Below are 24,229 nucleotides of genomic sequence, written 5' to 3' on the forward strand. Positions count from 1 at the left end.
AAGGCCAGAAAAGTGGGAAAATGTGGTTCCAAACAATCTCAAGGGACTTCGCCTGGCGAAGTCGGTTCCCGCCAGAGGCAGAGGGGAACAACAATGGTAGACGCCCTAGAGGCAGGGGGTCCGAGAACCAGGGCAATCGGAAGTCTTCTGATAAGCCCTTTCAGCATCCCTCGACTGCCTACCTCGGAGGCAGTCGGGGAAGATTGTCACTGTACCCAAAAGCCTGGCTATCCCTGACTCAAGACAAATGGGTACAGTCCATCATTTCCGAGGGCTATTCCATTCCCTTCTTCGCATTCCAAACCAATCAAAAATCCCTTCCAGATGTTCCGCAAAGGGATCTTGCAGCTTTGGAAATTTCAAAGCTGCTTGCAAAACAATTCAGCCAGTTCCAGCAGACCAGCAAGGATCCGAATCTACTCCAGGTTCTTTTTAGTTCCAAAGAAAACAGGGACTGGAGACCAATTTTGGATCTCAGTATCTTGAACAAGTCAGTCAAGAAAACAAGATTTCGGATGGTCACGCTGCAGTCCATCCTTCCCTTTTGGGAAAGGGAAGCTGGATGTGCTCTATAGATCTTCAGGATGTACTATCACATAAAATGAAAAGACGCCCAGAAGATTCCTCCGCTTCAGGCTGGGAACCAGTCATTTTCAATTCAGGGCCCTGCCCTTTGGTCTCACCACTGCCCCGGTGTTTACCAAATGCATGGCAGTGGTAGCTTCTCACCTGAGACGACAAGGATTCCAGGTGTTTCCATATTTGGACGACTGGCTCCTTACAGCCCCACCAAGCATCTTCTTCTAATGGCCAGGACTACACCTTTCGCACTTGTCAAATTTAGGCATTTCAATAAATTTTGAAAAGTCTGTTTTGTCGCCTTGTCGTACTATTACCTTCATAGGCAAATCTAGACACAATCAACATGTCTGAGACCAACAGATCAGAGAATAACAGACATACACAAAATGGTCTCGCTCCTCTTCAGCAGCAACAGAATCAAAGCCAGGTTAGTTCTGAAAGTGTTGGGGATTATGGCGGCTGCCATACCTCTGCTTCCATTAGCCAGATTCCACATGAGAATCCTTCAATGGATGCTCTTCACGCAATGGTCGTACCAGCAACTTCCAATGTCTCACACCATTATAATCACGCAAACCTGCAGAAATCATCTTCTGTGGTGGATGTCTTCCCCTCAGCTCTTATTGGGAAGACCCTTTGTTCCTTCCCCTCCGGTTGCTACTCTGACAACGGACGCCTCCCTGATCGGGTGGGGGCATTATCAGGGCAGAACTGTCCAGGGCACATGGCAACCAGAATGCCACTTGCACATAAATGTTCTAGAGATGAGAGCAGTGCTTTTAGCGTTGCAAGCCCTTCAAGACTCTCTTCCCTTGGGAACGATAGCAATCCAGACGGACAATATGTCCGTAGTGTGGTATATCAACAAACAAGGTGGAACCAGGTCCTACCTGTGTCGAAGCACTCAGACTGTGGCAATGGGCGATTTCTTCTCAGCGCTTCTGATAGCAACGCACATCCCGAAGTCCAATCAAATCGGACAAGTTGAGCAGAGCTATCCTCATGCCTCACGAGTGGTCTCTGAAAGACTCTGTTGTGAGAGAAATTTTTCTCAAGTGGGGCCAGCCTTGCTGCGACCTTTTTGCTACTCCCTAAAACAGCAAGTGCAGAGATTTTTTCACCCTATTCCCGTTACCAGGCCAACCCAGCAAAGACGCACTAGTCCAAGTTTGGGGACTTCTGTATGCATTTCCCCCCTTCCCACTAATCTCTCAAGTAATACAGAAAGCTATCGCTCAGAAGGCTTCATTGGCCTCAACAGGTTTGGTTCCCCTTTCTACATCAGTTTCTGTTGGAGCGACCTTGGCATCTGGACCTAGTTCCAGATCTTTTGATCCATCAGTCGGGTCAGTTTCATCGCTCCCTTCCCTCTCTGAACCTCACTGCTTGGTTCCTCCAATTCCAACTTTAGCCAGGCTTCCTCAAATATCTCACTCTGTTCGAGATATTTTGATAGCTTCTCATAAATCTTCCACTCGAAAGATTTATTTGAGTAAGTGGAAATGTTTCGCCTATTGGGCTCAAGGAAGGGACATAGATCCTTTCACTGCTTCCATCCAAATGGTCCTTGATTTTCTAGCTGAACTCTTCCATGCAGGTTCATCTCCTTCTACTCTTAAAGTTCAATTGGCAGCTATTTCTAACTTTCATGTGGGCATTTCAGATTCTGCCATCATGTCCCACAAGCTTTGCAAAACCTTTTTGAAGGGAGTTTTTCTACTCAGACCTCCGTAAGAAATCCTCCTCCTCCTTGGGACCTAAATTTAGTTCTCAGTTCTTTAATTCTCTCCTTTCGAACCTGCATCCTCCTGTTCTTTAAAATTACTATCATGGAAGACTCTCTTTCTAGTAGCTATTACTTCAGCTAGAAGAGTTTCAGAACTTCATGCACTCAGCTGTCGACCTCCTTATCTGTTGTTCCATAAGGACAGAGTATCCTTACGAACCAACCCGTCCTTTTACCTAAAATAGCCTCCACGGCTAACCTAAATCAAAGCATTGACCTCCCCGTGTTTTTTCCAGAATATTCTAACAGATCTGAACAAAGATTGCATTGGCTAGATGTTCATCGTCAGTTAAGGTACTATTTGGATAGAACAAAACAATTCAGAAAATCTGACCAGCTGTTCGTCTCTTATGCAGAAGGCAGAAAGGGACTTTCAGTTTCAAAGGTATCATTATCCAGATGGCTAACATCTCTGATTTCCCTTGTTTATGAAATTAGACACCAAAAGCTGCCTAGCAAACCTAAAGCCCATTCTACCAGAGCCTTGGCTACTTCTATAGCCTTCCAAGATAGACTGCCTATTGACACCATTTGTGCAGCGGCTACTTGGGCTACTCCTCACACTTTCATTTCTCATTATAAGTTGGATTTAGCCTCTAGACATAGAGCTAACTTTGGTTCCACTGTTCTCAAGAGTCTGTTCCGTTAGGCCACCCGGGACAAGGTGCTACCCATCCAGCAAGAATGAAGTAGATAGACAACTTAACATATAGAAGTTATGTTCTTACCATAACGCTCCATGTTAGTTGTCTTCTTCGCCTTCTTCCCCACCCTCCTTCCCCTGGCCTGGACAGACCTAGAGGAGTTTTGATTGTGACCTCTCTTTCTACCACCTCTTTACTTTAGGTATATGCTCTGCTGTGCATATTTCCTGGATCAGGATGTAGGTCACCCTTCTCTTCTCCCTTGTTTATAGAGGTGGACTTTGTTACTAGTTATTTTACTACTATTATAGGCAGTGCCTAGCTTACAAACGAGATCTGAGGTAACTCACGCCTAGCATTGTGGGATATAGGGGGAGCCTCGAGCCGGTGGAACCAACTCTCGAGCTTTTAGAGTGGCGGAGCCGAGGATCGGCTCCGAACCCATCCCATCCAGCAAGAAGAAGGCGAGAAGAAGACAACTAACATGGAACGTTATGGTAAGAACATAACTTCTATTTTCCACTTTCAAAAATACTTTTTAAATTACAAACTTTTTTGTAAGTGAAAGTAGGACAAGAACCGATAACTTTAACCAAATCCGTGTTTCCTAACAATATTTTCCAATTCTCACTTATTAGATTCCTAATCAGTCCCATCGCATTCGTGATTGGCAGTGGAAAGGAACAATTGTATTGCACTACCCTCTGTTCTTCTGTGGTACCATGATTCGTAACACTTGAATGCATAAAGTGACTATTGTTTCTTAAAATTGGTTCTGCCTTAGTGTTTCTCAAAAGAACAACTTCATTTTCAATTGTTTTAAGCCATCTCAACTCATATCCTCTTTTCAGAAAAAAGCCTATTAGAATCTCTACCAACTGTTGAATCATAAGATAAATGCAAATCTAAAAAGTTCAGTTCTCTACCAAATCCTGTTATTGTAAATTTTAAAAAATTAGTTGAGACATTCAATTCACATACAAATTTGACAGACGTCTCGTAATCTCCTCTCCATATAAAAAACAAATCATCAATGTAACGGCTATATAAAATTACATTTTTCATCATGTTGTTGTTTACTAAAAAACTGTTTTCCCAACTGGCCATTACTAGGTTCGCAAAAGCTGGGGCAACCCTTGCTCCCATTGCGACACCCGATATTTGTTGGTAAAACTTGTTGTTGAACAAGAAAAAATTATTTCCTAGAATTAGATTCATGATGGCACAAAAGGTGTTTGTCTCTGTTCCAGAAAACATAGTGAAATTTGTTAAATAATCTCTCAAATAGTCCAACCCCTCCACCCAGTTGATACTGGTGTGCTTTTCTGACGTTAAGCGACTTGGTAGCTTTGTTCTTGTATTAAATATGTTTTGAAAATGTTTGTGTTCTGGGCTTTAACTATTAAATTACGTTGTTGAAGATCAAAAGACATGACCACTTCAAGAAACATGAAAAAAACATTTGCCTTTACTTGCTCAGAGAAGAGGATATTGTCCCTGTGTTTGATTTTAAAAGCTACCAAGATCCAGAAGGAAAAAGCCATTTTTATTCCATGGAGATATCAATTTATAGTTTATTTTCTGTATGTCCACTCGTAAAATATCATAATTATTGTAGTGGGCATGTAGACTTGCTCCCTTCTAAAATCTAGAGCAGAGGTCTTGTGGCTTTGAACTGCTTTACTGCTTATGAGCTCAGTAACAGCCTATGCATTCATCACTTGTGAGCTACATATGTATCCGATTTCTTTTTGTTCAAAAATATTTAATATGATGACTTAGAAATAGGTGTTATGATCTGGGTTTGGAGAGTTGAGATGTAGAACTGTAGTGAAATAAAACATATGTTGTGCTGCCTCATTCTATGTGTGCATGTAGTTGAAGTAAAATTTAGGTAGTGCAGTAACATAAAAGATGAGGCTTCCTACATTACAGACAAAGCAAAGGTAGTCGGGCAACCAGTGATCATACAGAGATCTTTGAATATTCTAATCAGTGACTGTGTATGATATCAAACAAAAAACATCAAGAAACAGAATGTAATGTGTAAGACATGAGTGGCAGAAAAGCTGAAGTATGTAACTTCTAACAACATCCTACCTGCTGCTCATTAGTGCACCATTGCTATATTACCTGTAAAGCATTAGGTCAGTGGTTTGAGAATTGTTGCAGATGCTAAAATTTTTCAAGACTGTATTACCCATAGTTGTTTCAACATTATTATAGCTTTTAAATTATTTATTTAACTGAGACTAAATCTATGTTCAATGAATTTTCTCCCTATTTGGGGCAATTCACTCAGGGCCTACCTGCGATTTGTGCCAATAGAGTCTCCTACCCCATGGCAAAGTCTTCCAGGACTCTCAAATGTTTTTTTGTTTGTCATACAGAGTTGCTGATTAGGAAATTTGATGAACTCTGTACAATCACTGCTTCATGACTACTTTTTCTTTGACTGAAATACAGGAAGCCAGAAGATAGCATCAGAATATTAGGATGTGGACTAGAGCAGCTAAAAAGAGGTGAAGATTTTTCAACTTGAAGCCCAAGCACATACACTGCTTAATGATGTTTAAAGAGTTAGCATTACATATTTTGAGGGATTTAAAATAATTTTTGTGCATTATTCCAGAAAGTTAAAAAAAAATTAAAATTTTAAACACACAAGGCAGCATTTATGCAGGTGGGATTTGTTTCATATTATCTGGTATCCAAGAAATGCAAAACTGTATAACCATATTGCTGTGATGCAGTAGCAACCCAACATAGTTTATTAATGTCAGCATTGGCAGCCTCTCTTTGAATAATGATCTCTACTGAGGTTGTGGTCCTGTAATAACGCGAACAAATCTATTCTTGGATTTACATATCCAGCCACAAAAAATGCATTTGTTTATATGTGGTAGAAATAAGTAATACTTAGATTTATTTCCCTTCCTTTTTGTTCTCATTATCTGTTCAGTTTCAAAAGCAATGTTTTTTTTTTTTTTTAAATAGGCCTTGATTTAGGTGCAGTTTGCAGAGGCACTGATATGATTGATGACCAGTGTCACCCAGCTCATGGTGGTCAGTGTCTGATTTTTTAAATATATGTATGCTTCTGATTACCACTGAATCTCTACCTTTGAGTTAACTTGAAGTACTGACTCTGTTTTTTGGGGTCAGATGTTCTTTGTGTTTCACTGTTGCAGTCATTACATTTGGGTTATCTGCTTGCAGTAGCCCTCAGTCGGCCTGATTAGCAAAGTCTTGGGTCCTGCATCAGTTGCTGTCCCTTCTTCCATGAAGTCAGGTCATCAGGGGTATAAAACATGCAGCCGACACCATTACATCAGTCTTTCTTGCTGTGCGGTGCCCAAAGCAGTTCGCAAGTGCCGGTCAGCCGACTCCTGAAATTTTCATTTTCGAGTTTCAGAACCGAAGTCTTCAACTAAAGCTAAGTACCCCGTTGGGAAAACTTTGTCTTGCTCCTTACCGATGTCAGTAAAAGTTAATAATTGCATTACTTGTGGAAAGCAAATACCTCATAAAGATTTTCATTTGTACTGTATTCTTTGCTTAGGCCCTGACCACGAGGTACCTTGCTGACGGTTTTGTGCTTTATTTAATTAGCGCACTATCCGTCGTCGGTATATTTTTGCCTCTAAATATTTCAGTTCTCGGTTTAATTATCCAGAAATGTCGTCAGTTAGCCATCCGACTAACAGGATTTCGAAAAAACACGAAGATAAAGACAAGAGACAGGCTGCCAAGGTCGAAAACTGTCGACAACGCTTCTCCTAAGCCAGTCGCCAGTTCGCCAGTACTCAGTGAGGCACATTCGCAGCCCCTGATACCCGCTACTTCCGATTCGCAGGCCTCTACTGAGACCCATTCAGAGTCTGGTATGCCGCGAGATGCTTCAACTATGGAACCCGCGGATGTCTCTACCTTCGATGGGTCCAGAGCCACTGTGCAGCCACCAGCTTCTGAGGGTGTATTCATGCCTACGGGCTTGCATATTAAACCGACGCCTCCTTTTTCATTTAGGCCTAAATCTTGAACCATGCCTTAAAAACTGATGCCCAGGCCGCATGCTAAGGCTGCTTATGCCTACAAAACAAATGATAAGAATGGCTGAAGATCTTATAACTCTAATCAGGGGAAACCAACCTCCCCCTTCTAAGAGACCTAGGATTGAAGTTGTTTATGAATCTTCTGAACAGGATTCTGATTTTTCTGATGATCTGGACTTGCCCTTATCTACTTATGAGGATTCTGATGCAGAGGACTCTATTCCCTCTGCTTCCCCACCAGAGGATTTTTCTTTTGGTGAAACCTTACATACTCTAAGGGAGCATTTCCATTGGGAAAGCCAGGATTTTTCTGATTCAAAAAAGAGTCTTAGGGATTTCTTACTCCTGCCTCAGCATAGGCCTTTAGTTGTTCCTCCTGTACTAGACATTGTTGATGCTTTTTCAGAATCTAGTTTGGCCCCTGAATGTTCTTCGTGTTTCACTGTTGCAGTCATTACATTTGGGTAATCTGCTGGCAGGTTGCCCTCAGTCAGCCTGAATAACAAAGCCTTGGGTCCTGCGTCGGTTGCTGTCTCCTCTTCCATGACATCAGGTCGTCAGGGGTATAAAACATGCAGCCGATTCCATTTTATTCAGTCTTTCTTGCCGTGCGGTGCCCGAAGCAGAAGCAGTTCGCAAGTGCCGGTTGGCTGACTCCTGAAATTTTCGTATTCGAGTTTCAGAACCAAAGTCTTCAAACTAAAGCTAAGTACCCCGTTAGGGAAACTTTTTCTTGCTACTTACCAATGTCAGTAAAAGTTTATAATTGCATTACTTGTGGGAAGCAAATACCTCATAAGGATTTTCATTTGTACTGTATTCCTTGCCTAGGCCCTGATCACAACGTGCCTTGTTGTCGGTTTTGTGCAAAATTGAACCAACGCACTATTAAGCATCAGTATATTTTTGCTTCTAAATATTTTGGTTCAAGATTTAACTATCCTGAAATGTTGTCGGTTAGCAATCCGACTACCGGAGTTCACAAAAAACGCAAGGAAAAAAACAGAGACAGACCGTCAACGTCCAAAACCGATGACGAAGCTTTCCTAAGCTTCCTAAGCCAGTCGCCGGTTCCCCGGTACTCAATGAGGCGCTTTCGCAGCCCCTGATACCCGCTACTTTTGAGTCGCAGACCTCTACCAAGACCCATTCGGAGTCCGGTATGCCGCGAGATTCTCAGAGTATTGAATCCGCGGATGTCTCACCCTTGGATGGGTCGGGAGCCGCTGAGCAGGCACCAGCTTCTGAGGGTGTTTTCAGGCCTCAACATTTTTATATTAAACAGATGCCATCAACAAAATCAAGGTAAAAAACAACTTCTATGTCTAAAAAACCAACGCATGAGCCATGTGCTCAGGCCTTTATGCCTAAAAAACAGATGATCAAAATGGCTGCGAATTTAATTGATCAGGGGTTCCCAACCCCCCCCCCCTGCTAAGAGGCCTAGGCAAGGCACTGACTATGAATCTTCAGATCAGGTTTCCATTTCTTCTGATTCCTCTTCTGATCAGGAATTTTCTATTCCACCCTATAAGGATTCCGATGCAGAGGAATCCATCCCATCTGCATCTCCTCCTGAGGATTACTCTTTTGGAGAGACTTTGCATACTTTAAGGGAACATTTTCACTGGGAGAGTCAGGACTTCTCTGAATCAAAAAAGAGGCTTAGAGATTTCCTTCTTCTTCCTCAGCATAGGCATTTGGCAATACCTCCTGTATTAGACATTGTTGATGATGTGTTCTCGGAATCAAGCATGGCTCCTGATTCCCTGCCTCCGGCTCCTAGTAAGCCAGACAGATATTACAGGGTTCTTGACTCCCACAAATTTATTTTCAAAAATCCTGCTGCTGATCCTGAGACAGGTCCCAAGGGTATTAAGGCTTCTACAGCCAAAAATCCTACCCCTTCTGATAGAGATTCCAGGGCGCTGGATAGATTGGGTAAGAAGGTTTATACGTCTGCAACCTTGGCAATCAGGGCTTTAAACTGCCAGTTTCATATGCTTAAATATCAGCAGCATGTTGTGGGCTTACTGAAACAGAAAATGATGTTGATTTCTGATTGTGTGGAAAATAAAGGATTACAGGATTTATTGCATTCAGCAGAACGTAACTGCGGTGGTGGTGCTGCGGTAGTGTTGTCGCCTCACAGTAAGACGTCCTGTTCGATTCTCAGCTCGAGCGTCGTCTGTGTGGAGACATGCGTAAATGGCGTACCTTCATTGAAGTTTGTGCGTCAGGGCTGGCAACTCGGCACGTAAAAATCTGCTGCCAATCATTAGCGGACCGGAGTTCCGCTGTGGCGACTCCTAACCGGGCAAAGCCGAAAGACACAACAACAACAACATTGCATTCAGCAGAACAGGTTGGAAAGCATACTTTGTAATGTGATTTTGATTTCTTGGAGGCCTCTAGTAGGGCCGCCGTTACTGGATCTGTGAATAGAAGGCATGCCTGGCTCAAGGAGCAAAATCTGCCTGATCATGTTAAAGCTAAATTGTTGGATGCCCCTTTGCAGCATGGTACTCTGTTTGGTAATAAGGCAGAAGAGGTTTTAAAGAATATGGAAAACAAAGCTAAATCTATGCAGACTGTAAAAGATTTCTTGCAAGTGCAGCCACCCAGGTTCAGTAGACACTGGCCTACTAAAAACTGGTCCTTTCCTGTGTCCAACAGAGCCACTCAGGGCAAACCCAGGCGCTTGAAAGGCTCCAGATATCAATCACAGGGTTCTTACAGGTCGAAGCATTGGGGTGACTCCACCTCCAAATCTGGAGGAAACAAAGCACAACCTTACAGTAAGCAGTCTCAATGACTTTCCTCTACCATCTCCAAGCACTTATCTTTTGGTAGCCCCCTTAGGGGGAAAACTAGCACTTCATGCTCAAAATTGGCAGTTAATTACCCAGGACAAGTGGGTAATAAACATAGTATCCCAGGGGTACAGATTTAATTTCCATATTTTGCCAATTCCAAATGGATGGCCGGATCTGCCACAAAACCAGTGGGCAGAGGCCCAGAAACAAGTCGTGTCCCTCATGGATATGGGGGCTATTCAACCGGTACCAGAAAAGGAAAAAGGACAAGGTTTTTATTCAAGACTTTTCCTGGTACCCAGAAAAGACAATTCATGGTGTCCAATACTGGAGTTATCGATTCTGAACACGTTCCTGGACATTCCAAAATTCAAAATTCTGACTTTACAACAGCTACTGCCTATGCTAAGCAAGAATGCTTGGTTAGTAACTCTAGACTTAGAGGCATACCTGCATATCCCAATAAAGGGAATCATGCAGAAGATACCTCCGCTTCAAAGCAGGTTTTTTGCATTACCAATTCTCTGCACTGCCCTTTGGCTTATCTACTGCACCCAGGGTCTTTACAAAGTGCCTGGCACCAGTAATTGCATTCTGCAGACAAAGAAACATTCAAATGTATCCTTATCTGGACGATTGTCTCATTCAAGCAGAGGACAAGGGCACTCTTCTTCAACATCTGGCATTTGTAAAAAGGCTTCTAGCATGCCTAGGGTACACCATAAACAAAAAAAAATCACAACTTGTACCCTCTCAAATAATTACATTCCTGTGTGCAAGGTTGAATACAACTGCCCAGATGGCTTACCTCACGCCAGACAAACAAAGGCAACTGACAACATACTTCAAACAAATGGCAACAAAAACCCAGTTATCTGCAAGACAAATTCTGCAGGCTTTGGGATTCATGGCATCCTGCATTCTACTAATTCCACATGCGAGACTGCATATGAGGAAGCTTCAATGGTACCTAAAAAGTTTATGGAGTCAGCATTGCCTAGAAACAATGATTCCTCTCATTCCCTGCCTACAGCAGGAGTTTCTTTGGTGGGCAGAGACATGTCACCAAAACAAGGGACTGTCATTCACTCTACCCCCTGCCACCCAAACCGTAACTACAGATGCATCAGACTATGCTTGGGGGGCCCACCTGGCAGGGAGATGCATTCAGGGCAAATGGAGCCCAAACTAAATGCATCTGCATATCAACCAGAAAGAAATGCTAGCTATTCAGAATGCTCTGACAGCCTTCAAGGACTTACTCCATCCAGGACAAATACTGATAAAGACGGACAACACCACAGTTATGTGGTGCATAAACAAGCAGGGAGGTACACATCCCTACCCCCTTTGCAGACTAGCCATGGCCTTGTGGAGCACAGCCTTGACTTACCAAATACATCTTTAAGCTCACTTCCTGCCAGGAAAACAAAATACTCTGGCAGACAACCTAAGCAGAAATCTTATGGACCCACATGAATGGAAACTGGATCCACAAATCTTCAGCATGTTAACACAGAAATGGGGGAGCCCAGACATAGATCTATTTGCCTCTCCCCAAAATTATCAGTTGGACAAATTCTGCACAAGAACTCATCACAAAAAAGCATGGAAAGTGGATGCTCTACACTTCAGCTGGAAAAACCTATCAGTGTATGCCTTTCTGCCTCTACTCTCCAAGGTCTTACTAAAAGTCAGACAGGAAAAAACAAAAATGATCCTAATTGCTCCGGACTGGCCTTGCCAGCACTGGTACCTGCTTCTAAGGAGTATGTCACATCTTCCTCCATGGTACTTGCCTCAAATACTTCATCTATTGTCTCAGCAGAACTATCAAATTCTGCACACTCCGCTCCATTGATGGCTAATCAACTAATTATTCAAACCACACCTCTCAGTACATCTGTGATGGATGTAATTTTGGAAGCCAGAAGGCCTAGCACTAGAAAATCTTATGCAAATAAATGGAAGAGATTCTGTGTTTGGTACCAAGCACAAGGAATAGACACAGCAAAGCCCAATATTCCTCAGATTTTACAATATTTAACTGAGATGATTGACAAGGGCCTACCTTTTTCTTCAATAAAAATCCATGCCTCTGCCATCTCGGCTCATTACAACACAGAGCCTCCCTTCTTTTCTCATCCACTGCTTAAACAGTATCTTAGAGTGGCCAAAAATGTAAGGCCTCCCAAGAGAGCACCAACTCCTGATTGGAACCTCAATTTTGTGCTGGAAAAACTCGCCCTACCTCCTTTTGAACCAGTAGCTACTGCAGATATAAAATTTCTGTCTAGGAAAACAGCTTTTCTTTTGGCAGTCACTTCAGCAAGAAGGGTTTCAGAATTACAGGCTCTCATGGCAGTGGAGCCTTTCATTATATTTTACCCGGACAGGGTGGCCCTCAGGACCAATCCTTCTTTTATGCCTAAGGTGGTATCCAGTGTGGCTCTTAACCAGACCATTCACCTGGCAACATTTTACCCAAATCCGCAGAACAAGGGGGAGCGGATTCTGCATTCATTGGATGTACACAGACAACTAAGATTCTACTTAAACAGGACCAAATCTCTAAGAAAGTCTGAGCAACTACTGGTAGCATTTGCTGCAGGATCAGAGGGGAAGGCTATATCAAAGCAGACTATTTCTAAATGGATAAGCCACTGCATTTGTTTCTGCTATTTGCACCATGGTAAACCTGTGCCCAAGGGGATCAGATCACATTCCACCAGGGCTTCCTCTACTTCAGCAGCTTTTTTCAGAGGGGTCCCAACCAAAGACATTCTAGAAGCTGCTACTTGGAGCTCTGTTCATACCTTCACAAAGCATTATCATTTACCTCTCTTCTCTAAATCCAGGGCAGGCTTTGCCACTGCAGTTCTGCAGGGCCTTATAACCACTCCTAATGCTGTTTAGTTCCATCCTCCCATCCATAGCTTTAGGATTCTACCCAAATGTAATGACAGCAACAGTGAAACACGAAGAGCATAGTACAATTGTGTACACTTACCATAAATGTAGATGTTCGAGTGTATTCACTGTTGCAGTCTGGGTTACCCACCCGCCATCCCCCATTCTATACCTTTTCTTTCCTTCACTATACTCAAAAGCCTTTGTGGTGTATTAGCTTTTAGTTGAAGGTAACGTTTGTTTCTAAAAGTGCATTTATATATTTACAGTTTATTTATGTATATATTTTTGCTCCCCATTTGGGGGGCACCTGAATAAAATGGTGCCAGCTGCATGTTTTATACCCCTGATGACCTGACGTCATGGAAGAGGTGACAGCAACTGACGCAGGACCCAAGACTTTGTTATTCCAGGCCGACTGAGGGCAGCCTGCCAGCAGATTACCCAAATGTAATGACTGCAACAGTGAATACACTCAAACATGTACATTTATGGTAAGTGTACACAACTGTACTTTTTTGCCTCCTGCTCCCAGAAAATCTGACAGATATTACAGGGATGCTCTTCGTGTTTCACTGTTGCAGTCATTACTTTTTGGTAATCCTGCTGGCAGGTTGCCCTCAGCCGGCCTGAATTTCAAAGTCTTGGGTCCTGCGTCGGCTGCTGTTGCCCCTTTCCTGACGTCAGGTCATCAGGGGTATAAAAGATGCGGCCAACGCCATTTTCTTTAGTCTTTCTTGCCGCGCAGTGCCTGAAGCAGAAACAGTTCGAAAGTGCCGGTTGGCCAACTCCTGAGATTTTTGTGTATGAGTTTCAGATCCGAAGTCTTCAATAAAGCTAAGTACCCCGTTGGGGAAACTTTTTTCTTGCTCCAGACCGATGTCAGAAAAAGTTAAGAATTGTATTTCTTGTGGGAAGCAAATACCTCATAAGGATTTTCATTCTTACTGTATTCCTTGCCTAGGCCCTGATCACAACGTTTCTGGTTGTCGGTTTTGTGCTAGATTTAACCAAAGCACTATTAAGCGTCAGTATGATTTTGCTTTAAACTATTTTGGACGCCAGTTTAATTATCCAGAAATGTCGTCGGATAGCCGTCCAACTACCGGAGTTCACAAGAAACGCAAAGAAAAGGAAAGAGATGGACAACTGAGGCCCAAAACCGATGACGAAACTTCTCCTAAGCCAGTCGCCGGTTCTCGGTGAGGCGCTTTCACAGCCACTGATGCCCACTACTTTAGAGTCGCAGGCCGCTACCGACTCCCATGTGGAGTCGGCCATGCCGCTGGAAATTCAAGGTATTGGAGCCTTGGATATTATCCCTTCAGATGGGTCTGGAGCCGCTGAACAGGCACCGGCTTCTGAGGGTGTATTCAGACCTAAACATATTTACATCAAACTGACTTCAGCTTCACAGGCAAAGACTAAAGAACCTTCCAAAGCAAAGAAACAAACTGAAGAGCCACGTGGTCAGGCCTCTATGCCCCAAAAACAGATGCTCAAAATGGCCGAAGACTTGATTACCTTGATCATGGGTTCCCATCCCCCTCCTGATAAGAGGCCTAGGCAAGAGACTGACTATGAATCTTCAGATCAGGTTTCCATTTCTTCTGATTCCTCTTCTGATCAGGAATATTCTCTTCCCCCCTATGAGGATTCTGATGCTGAGGAATCTATACCTTCAGCTTCTGCTCCTGAGGACTATTCTGTTGGGGAAACCTTACATACCATGAGAGAGCATTTCCACTGGGAGAGCCAAGATTTTTCAGAATCTAAAAAGAGGCTCAGGGATTTCCTTTTACTACCATAACACAAGCCACTAGCCATCCCACCTGTGTTAGACATTGCAGATTATGTGTTTTCGGAGTAGTCTTACCCCTGACTCCTTACTTCCAGCTCCTGTTAAGCCTGACAGATATTACAGGGTTCCTGACTCTCATAAATTCATTTTTAAAAACCCTGCTGCAGACCCAGAAGCTGTTTCTCAGGGTCCCAAAGGAGTTAAGGCTTCCACTGCAAAAAACCCCTACCCCCTCTGATAGGGATCCTAGGGCACTGGATAGATGGGGGAAAAAGATTTACACATCTGCTACCTTAGCTATAAGGGCCTTAAACTGTCAGTTTCATATGCTCAAATATCAGCAATATGTCATGGCATTGCTTAAACAGAAAATGTTATTAAACTCTGAATGTGCAGAAAACAAGGAAATGCAGGATTTATTGCATGCAGCTGAACAAGTTGGAAAGCATACTTTGCAATGTGGATTTGATTATTTAGAGGCCTCCTGCAGGGCCGCAGTTACAGGTTCTGTAATTAGGAGGCATGCTTGGTTAAAGGAACAAAATCTGCCTGATCATTTTAAAGTCAAATTATTAGATGCACCTTTAAAGCATGATACTTTGTTTGGTGGTAAGGCAGAAGAGGTGTTAAAGAAAATGGAGGACAAAGCTAAATCTATGCAAATGGTCAAAGATTTTTTTACAAGTACAACCACCTAGGTTTAGTAGACACTGACCAACAAAGAATTGGTCCTTTCCTGTGTCAGGCAGACCTCAAAGGGGCAAATCCAGATGCCCTAGAGGCAGATCCCAGGCGCAAGGTTCATACCGCTCAAAGCAGTGGGGGGCTTCTACCTCCAAAGTTGGAGAAGACAAATCTCAACCATACAGGAAACGGTCCCAATGACTTCCCCCTGCCTGCACCAAGCACTTATCTCCTGGCAGCACCCTTAGGGGGAAAATTAGCACTTTTTTCACAAAATTGGCACATTATAACCCAGGACAAATGGGTCCTAAATATCGTGTCACAAGGCTACAAGATGTTCTTCATCTCACATTGCTGCAGTCCTTACATATGGGTAGTCCGCTGTCCTCGGTCGGCCCGAATACCAAAGTATTAGGCTGACGTCGGTCAAGGAGCTTAAAACTGACATCAGGACGTCAGGGTACAAAAGCGCATGACCGACGTCATATCCTCAGTCTTTTTTGCCGCATGGTCCGATGCAGAAGCAGCGTTGCAAGTGCCGTTCGGCGTTCTGAAATTTTTCGAGTTCGAGTTTCAGACCGAATCCAAGTTGGCTAAGTACCGCTGGGGAATATTTTGGTTTTTCTTGCCTCAGTGTATTACCGGATGTCAGAAAAGTGAATAATTGTATTTCTTGTGGGAAACAGATACCGCATAGGGATTACCATTCTTTGTGCATTCCTTGTTTGGGGCCTGAGCACGACGTTCGGGTGTCGCTTGTGCTAGGTTTAATAAGCGCACTATTAAGCGAAGGTTAGATTGTGCTAGGTTGGTCTTGAAGCGGTGCAATTATAATATGCCGCCGGATACTCCACGCCGCTTCCAAAGCGCAAAGACAAAGCGGTTAAATCCAGGCATGATGAGTCATCCGTTCCGGACGCCGGTTCTTTAGAGGCTTCAGTGGAACCGGTGGTTCCGATGGAGGCTTGCAGGATGTGGCCTCTCAAGAGGCAGGTCAGGCTGAAGGGGCTTCTCAGGTTTCTGTACTCCCTTCCCTTCCCAGGGGGTTAGGCCCTCTCCTTCTGTTTCCAAGGCTTCTTCCAGAGGCAGGCCTGTTTTAGCTTCTGCTGGTGTCAGTCCTAGTTCAGCAGGGTCTGTGCCTAAGAAGCACATGCTTAAAATGGCAGAAGATTTGATTACTCTGATTAGAGGTTCTATGCCCCCTCCTGATAAGAGGCCTAGGGTGGAGCCAGAGTTGGAAGGTTTTGAACAGGCTTCGGATGGTTCAGAGTCTTCGGCTGAAGACTTGCAGGAGTACACTCCTTATTCTGATTCTGATGCAGAAGATTCCACTCCTTCTGCTTCTCCTCCAGAGGATTTTTCTTTTTCAGAGACACTTCATTCTATGAGGGAACATTTTAAGTGGGAAGGTCAGGACTTCTCTGATTCACGGAAAAGGCTTAGGGAATTTTTGTTTTTACCTCAACATAGGCCCTTAGCTATACCCCCTGTTCTGGAGAGGCCAGAGCTTTGGATAGATGGGGAAAGAAGGTCTATACATCTTCTACCTTAGCTATGAGGGCTTTGAATTGCCAGTCTCATATGTTGAAATATCAAAATTTTCTTCTTTCGCAATTGAAATCTAAGGTGGATGCTCTGGCAGAAGGCATTGACTGTAAAGAATTACAAGATTTGGTGCATGTCTCTGAACAGGTGGGTAAGCATTCTTTGCAGTGTGGTTTTGATGCTTTGCAGGCCTCTTCTAGGGTGGCTGCCACTGGTTCAGTTCTTCGCAGGCACGCCTGGCTTAGGATCAGAATTTATCTGACCATGTTAAGACAAGGATTTTGGATGCTCCTTTGCAGTCTGAAGTGTTGTTTGGTCCATCTGTGGAGTCAGTCTTGAAGAATTGGAAGACAAGGCTAAGTCTATGCAGACTGTTAAAGATTTTTTGCAGGTTCAGCCTCCAAAGTTTAGTAGAAATTGGCCTGCTAAGGGGTGGACGTATCCTTCTTCTGATTCTCAGTCTAGGGGTAGATCTAGACATGGTAGGGGCAGAGCTCAGAGTTCCTTCAGACCTAGAACATGGAGTTCACCTGCACAGTCTTTGAGTGAGGGCAGGGCCAGTCCTTTCGTAAACAGGCCCAATGACCTACTTTTTCAGCTGCCAGAGCCTTCATGCCTGGCAGCACCTTTGGGAGGACGGTTGGCACTCTTCAAAGAAAATTGGATTTTAATTACCCAAGACAAATGGGTATTGGATATCATACACCAAGGTTACAAGTTTTATTTCCATACCTTACCTCCTTTCAAAGGCATGCCAGACGTTCCTCCTCAGCAAAGACTAGAGGCTCACAAACCGATTTCTCTACTACTTCAAATAGGAGCTATACAACCGGTCCCTCTGCCAGAAGTGGGCCTAGGATTTTATTCTCGCCTGTTTCTAGTACCAAAGAAAGGGAACACGTGGAGACCAATTTTGGATTTATCTATCCTCAACACATATCTGGACATTCCCAAGTTCAAAATGTTGACGTTACAACAGCTTTTACCTCTACTGGGCAAAGATCACTGGATGGTGACTCTGGATCTCAAGGAGGCTTACCTTCATGTTCCTATCAGGCCCTGTTGCAGGAAGTATCTGCGTTTTGGGGCTGGGACTTTTCATTATCAGTTCTCTGCATTGCCCTTTGGCTTATCTACTGCACCCAGAGTGTTCACAAAGGTTCTGGCTCCAGTGGTAGCTTTCTTCAGGCTAAGAGGAATACAAATATATCCTTATTTGGACGATTGCCTGATTCTGGCTCAAGGAAAGGACGAACTTCTTCATCATTTACAGTATGTGATGGCAGTGTTAAGATGCCTAGGGTATTCTGTGAACGAAATAAAGTCCAGTCTAGTACCCTCTCAGGACATATGCTTTCTGGGTGTGAGACTGAATACAGCATCCCAGATGGCCTTTTGACCCCGGACAAACAAAAAGAATCTTTCTTTACTTCCACCAGTTGTCTCGTCAGTCCAGGCTGACTGCAAGGACAGTCCTTCAAGCCTTGGGGTTCATGGCATCTTGTATTCTGGTACTTCCCAATGCCAAACTGCATATGAGGAAGCTACAATGGTATCTCAAAATGTATGGACGCAACACTGCCAAGATTTGGACACTGTCATTCAGATAATACCTTGCATTCAAAAGGAATTTTGTGGTGGGCTCAGGAATGTCACCTAAACAAGGGACTCTCTGTGACCCGACCAGAGGCGAGTCAGATTCTAACGACAGATGCCTCAGACAAAGCTTGGGGAGCTCATCTAAATGGAAAATGGGTACAAGACACGTGGCCTGCCAGACTTCAACATTTACATATCAACTTGAAGGAGATGTTAGCAGTCCAATTTGCATTGATAGCTTTCAAGGATTTACTTCTTCCAGGGCAGGTGTTGATTCAAACAGACAACACAACTGTCATGTGGTACATCAACAAGCAAGGGGACACATTCTTATCCTCTATGCAGACAAGCAATGATTTTGTGGGAGACTGCTCTCAGTTTACAGCTACATCTTCAGGCAAGGTTTCTGCCAGGAGCACAGAACTCCTTAGCAGATGTGTTGAGCAGACAAATTATGGATCCCCACGAGTGGAAATTGGATCCTCATGTATTTCAAAAATTGACAGTGTTATGGGGAACTCCAGACATAGATCTGTTCGCTTCCACTAAATTACCAGCTGCCAAAGTTTTGCACAAAAGGTTTCATCCCACAGCTTGGAAAGTGGATGCTCTCTCATTCAATTGGAGCAATCTTCACGTGTATGCCTTTCCACCACTGCCTCTCCTCCCAAAGGTACTCCTGAAGGTCAGACAGGACAAGCCAACCATGATTCTAATAGCTCCGGATTGGCCTCGACAGCACTGGTACCATTACTGAAAAGTCTGGTGCAGGAGCCTCCATGGCCTTTGCCTTGATTCCACACCTGCTGTCTCAGGAGAACAGTCATTTACTCAATGTCAAACTTCACTCTCTACATCTAACAGCCTGGCATATTCTGTTTTAAACCCTGGAGGGTCTCTGCTTCCACAACAAGTTTTGAATGTTATTTTGGAGGCCAGAAGGCCTAGTACAAGGAAAGTTTACGCAGATAAATGGAGGAGATTTTTAATTTGGAGCACAGCAAGGGACTTTGATGTTTCTAAACCTAATTTAAGTGTTGCTCTTCAATACCTTACTGAGTTATTGGACAAAGGTTTGTCCTTCTCCTCTATAAAGGTTCATGCTGCAGCAATTTCGGCTCACTATGACTGTGACCCGCCATTATTTTCTCATCCTTTGTTTAAGCAATTCCTTAGAGGGGCAAAGAATATAAGACCCCCACGTAGAGCTCCTACTCCTGCTTGGGATCTCAATTTTGTGTTGGAGAAACTCACTCTACAACCTTTTGAGCCTGCAGCAACTGCTGAGTTGAAATATTTATCATGGAAGACTGCTTTTTTGTTGGCCATTACCTCTGCAGAAGGGTTTCTGAATTACAGGCCCTTATGGCGGTTGAGCCTTTCTTAATTTTCCACAAGGATAGGGTGTCTTGCACTAACCCTTCTTTTATGCCTAAAGTGGTTTCTAGTGTGGCTTTAAACCAAACTATTCATTTGCCTACTTTTATGCAAACCCCAAAATAAAGGGAGAAGATTTTGCACACTTTGGATATACACAGGCAGTTGCGATATTATTTGAGCAGAACTAAGGGGTTCAGGCAGTCTCAGCAGTTGTTTGTTTCATTTGCTTTGGGTTCTCAGGGCAAACCTGTTTCAAAACAAACTATTTCTAAGTGGATTGGTTTTGTATTGCTTTCTGTTATTCCCACCATGGTAAGGAAATTCCAGCTGGGATTAGGCCTCATTCCACTAGGGCTACTGCCACTTCTACAGCTTTTTAAGGGGTGGCTACTAAAGATAGTTTGGAGGCAGCTACTTGGAGTTCAGTGCATACTTTCTCTAAGCATTACCACCTTCCACTTTACTCTAAATCTAGGGCTGGATTTGCCACTGCAATTTTACAGGGCATTTGGCAGCTCCTAATGCTTTTAGTTTTGCCATCCTCCCTTACCTCTGCTTTGGGATTCTACCCATATGTAAGGACTGCAGCAATGTGAGATGAAGAACATAGTACAGTTTTGTACCTACCATAAATGTAGATGTTCGAACATCCACATTGCTGCAGTCCACCTCCCTCCTTCCCTCTGTAGTTAGAGGTGGTTGTGTGGTTTCGGTTGTAAATATTGTAAATATGGTTAGTGCAGGGGTGGTTGGTTGGTTTTTTGCTGTTTTTTGGCTTTGGCCTTTCTTTTTAGGGCCTTCTGACATCTGGGGCAAGAAAAGACTGAGGATATGACGTCGGTCATGCGCTTTTGTACCCTGACGTCCTGATGTCAGTTTTAAGCGCCTTGACCGACGTCAGCCTAATACTTTGGTATTCGGGCCGACCGGGGACAGCGGACTACCCATATGTAAGGACTGCAGCAATGTGGATCTTCGAACATCTACATTTATGGTAGGTACAAAACTGTACTTTCCATTTCCATACCCTGCCAAAGGCAAACGGCTGGCCAGATCTGCCAAAAAATCAATGGGCAGAGGCACAAAAACAAGTCTCATCCCTCATGGACATGGGGGCCACTCAACAAGTACCAGAGCAAGAGCAGGGACAAGGATTTTACTCAAGACTATTCCTGGTACCCAGAAAGGACAAGACCTGGAGACCAATACTGGATCTATCTATTTTAAACACATTCATGGATATACCAAAATTCAAGATGTTGACTTTGCAGCAGCTTCTGCCCATGCTGGGCAAGGACGCTTGGCTTGTGACTTTAGACCTAAAAGAGGCATACCTGCATGTCCCAATCAGACAAATATGCAGAAGATACCTCAGATTCAAGGCTGGCTCAATGCATTACCAATTCTCTGCACTGCCCTTTGGCTTATCTACTGCGCCCAGGGTCTTTATAAAGTGCCTGGCACTAGTAATTGCATTCTGCAGACAAAGAGGAATACAAATATATCCTTACTTGGACGACTGTCTAATTCAAGCAGAGAATAAGGACATTCGTCTACAGCATCTGGCGTTTGTGAAAAGACTTCTAACATGCCTAGGGTACACAGTCAATGAAAAGAAATCAAAACTAGTACCCTCTCAAGAGATAATATTCCTGGGTGCAAGCTTAAATACAACTGCCCAGATGGCTTATCTCATGCCAGACAAACAAAGACAACTGACTACCTATTTCAAAATGTTGGCAACAAAGGTCCAGTTATCTGCAAGAAAAATTCTGCAGGCTTTGGGCTTCATGGCATCCTGCATCCTACTAATTCCATATGCAAGACTGCATATGAGGAAACCTCAATGGTACCTAAAGAGTGTTTGGACTCAACATTGCCACAGCCTGGAAACTATGATTACTTTCATTCCCTGCCTGCAACAGGAGTTTCGATGGTGAGCAAAGGCTTGTCACCAAAACAAGGGACAGCCATTCACATTACCCCCAGCCAGGCAGACACTAACAACGAATGCATCAGATTATGCCTGGGGGGCCACATGGCAGGAAGATGCATTCAGGGCACATGGACCTCAAACCAAATGCATCTACATTTCAATCAAAAAGAAATGCTAGCAGTTCAAAATGCCCTGACAGCCTTCAAGGACCTACTTCATCCAGGACAACTACTGATAAAGACAGACACCACGGTCATGTGGTATATAAACAAGCAAGGGGGCACACATTCTTACCCCCTTTGCAGACTAGCCATGATTTTGTGGGACACAGCATTGACTTACCAAGTACATCTGCAAGCACAATTCCTGCCAGGAAGGAAAAATACTCTGGCAGACAAACTAAGCAGAAACCTCATGGATCCTCACGAGTGGCACCTGGACCCGCAAGTCTTCAGCATGATAACAAGAAAATGGGGATGCCCGGACATAGATCTATTTGCCTCCCCTCACAACTACCAACTAAAAAGATTCTGCACAAGGATTTATCACAGACGAGCATAGAAAGTGGACGCCCTATCTTTCAGCTGGAAAAACCTATCAGTATATGCATTTCCCCCTCTGCCTCTCCTCACCAAGGTACTCCTAAAGGTCAGACAGGAGAAGCCAAGGATGATACTGATTGCCCCAGACTGGCCCCGCCAGCACTGGTATCCAATACTAAGGAGCTTGTCTCAATGCCCAGCTTGGACCTTACCTCAAATTCCTCAGCTATTGTCCCAGCAAAACAGTCAGATCCTACACAGCCAACTCAGAACTTTAAACCTGACAGCATGGCTAATAATGTAGTCATGCAAAATGCACCTCTCAGTAAAGCTGTGATGGATGTCATTTTGGAAGCCAGAAGGTCTAGTACTAGAAAATGTTATGCTGGAAAATGGAAGAGTTTTTGTGCTTGGAACCAAGTTCAAGGAAATGACACAGCTGTGCCAAATATTCCTCAGATTTTGCAATACTTAACTGAGATGCTGGACAAAGGCCTATCTTTTTTATCTATTAAAATCCATGCCTCTGCCATTTCGGCTCATTACAATGTAGTGTCACCAATCTTTTCTCATCCCTTATTAAAGCAGTACCTCAGAGGAGCCAAAAATGTAAGACCTCCAAGGAGATCACCACTGCCTGCATGGGACCTCAACTATGTCTTGGAAAAACTCACCCTGCCTCCTTTTGAGCCAGCGGCTACTGCTGATATAAAGTTTTTTCTTGGAAAACAGCTCTGCTCATAGCAATAACTTCTGCAAGGTGAGTTTCAGAGCTACAGGCACTCATGGCTGTGGAACCTTTTATCATTTTTTATCCAGACAGGATCTCTCTGAGGACAAACCCAACATTTATGCCTAAGGTGGTGTCCAGTGTGGCTCTAAACCAAACTATTCACCTGCCAACCTTTTACCCAAATCCACAGAACAAGGGAGAGAGAATTCTGCATTCTTTGGATGTACACAGACAGCTTAGATTCTACTTGGACAGAACCAAAGTTTTCAGAAAGACAGAGCAAACTAGTGGCATATGCTGCAGCATCTCAAGGAAAGGCTATCTCAAAGCAGACTATTTCAAAGTGGATAGGCTACTGCATCCGTTTTTGCTATGTACACCATGGCAAGCCAGTACCTAAGGGCATTAGGCCACACTCGACCAGAGCTGCAGCCACTTCAGCAGTCTTTCTCAGGGGAGTACCTACTAAGGACATTTTAGAGGCTGCTACTTGGAGTTCAGTGCACACCTTTACAAAGCACTATCATCTGCCATTCTACTCTAAATCCAGGGCAGCCTTTGCCATTGCAGTTCTGCAGGGCCTCTTAGCCGCTCCTAATGCTGTTTAGCTCCAGCCTCAAAACCTTAGCTTTGGGACTCTACCCAAATGTAATGACTGCAACAGTGAAACACAAAGAACATAGTACAGTTGTATACACTTACCATAAATGTAGATGTTCGAGTGTATTCACTGTTGCAGTCCAGGTTACCCACCCACTTTCCCCCCTTTTTTTCTGTTGGAACCTATCTTTCCTTCTCTGATTTATACAACCTATGTGGTGTATTTGCTTGTAGATGAAGGTATAGTTTATATTGGTGCATGTATAAATTTTAGCTACCCTTTTAGGGGGCACCTGACATCTGGGGCAAGAAAAACTAAAGAAAATGGTGTTGGCCGCATCTTTTATACCCCTGACGACCTGACGTCAGGGAAGGGGCGACAGCAGCCGACGCAGGGCCCAAGACTTCGGAATTCAGGCCGGCTGAGGGCAACCTGCCAGCAGGATTACTCAAATGTAATGACTGCAACAGTGAATACACTCGAACATCTACATTTATGGTAAGTGTACACAACTGTACTTTCCTGATTCACACAAGTTCCTTTTTTAAAAATCCTATTGCGGATCCAGAGACTATTTCACAGGGACCCAGGGGCATTAAGGCTTCTATTGCTAAA

At 43.8% G+C, this 24,229-nt stretch overlaps 1 protein-coding gene across 2 annotated transcripts in view; it reads left to right on the forward strand.

Moving 5' to 3' along the window:
- The window catches only part of FEZ2 (fasciculation and elongation protein zeta 2), a 1,097,840-nt gene that overhangs the window by 783,141 nt on the left and 290,470 nt on the right, over positions 1 to 24,229 (forward strand). The window lies entirely within an intron of this gene.

The sequence above is a fragment of the Protopterus annectens genome, chromosome 1.part2, assembly GCF_019279795.1.
Source record: "Protopterus annectens isolate FY-2018-M chromosome 1.part2, PAN1.0, whole genome shotgun sequence".
Lineage (NCBI taxonomy): Eukaryota > Metazoa > Chordata > Ceratodontiformes > Protopteridae > Protopterus > Protopterus annectens.